Consider the following 1,107-nt stretch of genomic DNA (forward strand, 5'->3'; position numbering starts at 1 on the left):
TCTTCAAGATACACCCAACCTTGGTGCAATAGAGATTGTAAACGTGCTACCCGAAAGAAAAAAAGACGTTACCGAGTATACAAACGTACAAAACTTGATAAGGACTATGATAAATACATTCTTGCAGAAAAGGAAGCTAGAAAGACATGCGACAACGCTGTAGGGATTCACGGAGTGGGGATGAATAAATTTGAAGCGGTCACAAGTGTTTGTAACATGTGTGATGATAATGTTCAAACTGAAAATTGAAATTGAAAAAATACTAAATATTGATCACAAGGAAAAAGCTTAAGTCTAAAGTAAAACTAAAGTATAAGCCTGTTTGAATGTATAAATTTGAATATTGATTGATGAAATTGATTGAATAGTATTAGTTGAAAATAAAGTAAGCTAGTCCTAGCCTAATCTTAATGCCTCATGATGCAAAGCATCAAGAAAGAAAAAAAACAAAATGGCCGACAAAACAAAATGGCGGAAAAAACTTACCAGCTTGCCTGAAGTGTGAGGCTGGAATAATCCAGGCAGTGGTGTGATAAAAGTTAATAAACTAAACTCATATTGATGAGAGAAAAGTTTATACTTATGTGACTAAGTCTTGTTTGAGTTGACTTAATTTGATGTTCACTCCATGAAATCTCTTGTTGAACTGATGTGAAAATGAAAGTCCTTGCTTAAATAGCAAATTCTAGAAAATGTGTAATTTACAGAATGATAAATTCTAGGTCATAGGTCAAAGTTGATAAATGATAAAAAATGTATAAATTACTGACCAAAACCAAAAATTGGAAAAATGCATATTTTGAATAAATTAACATAAATAAACAAATTAGAATCCAAAATGGTGAACACTGAGAACAGAAAAACACTGAAAAACCGAGAAAAATGAGAAACACAGAGAAAACCTGAACAAAATGTGAGGGAATGCCAAAAATGATTAGAAAAACACTGAACTGAAAAGGCTTAGCCGTTACACTCCCCCAACAGATATGAAAAATACTAATAGAAATTATATGAATATTGAAAATACTTGAAAATATACTAATTGAAATAAATGTATTAAATAAATTTTTCTTGAATTATGTTAAATTTTAATAATTGGTCAGCCTA

General features: G+C 30.6%; 1 long non-coding RNA gene across 1 annotated transcript; it reads right to left on the reverse strand.

Moving 5' to 3' along the window:
- Positions 1 to 208: 208 nt before the first annotated feature.
- LOC136809052 (uncharacterized) lies at positions 209 to 613 on the reverse strand. Its single transcript, XR_010846944.1, has 2 exons — positions 487 to 613; positions 209 to 238 (listed from the first exon to the last, which is right to left on the reverse strand). It is a non-coding gene; the product is annotated as an uncharacterized lncRNA (long non-coding RNA).
- Between the last annotated feature and the right edge of the window lie 494 nt (positions 614 to 1,107).

Source organism: Clytia hemisphaerica, unplaced genomic scaffold, assembly GCF_902728285.1.
Source record: "Clytia hemisphaerica strain Z4C2 unplaced genomic scaffold, Clytia hemisphaerica genome assembly, whole genome shotgun sequence".
Classification (NCBI taxonomy): Eukaryota; Metazoa; Cnidaria; class Hydrozoa; order Leptothecata; family Clytiidae; genus Clytia; species Clytia hemisphaerica.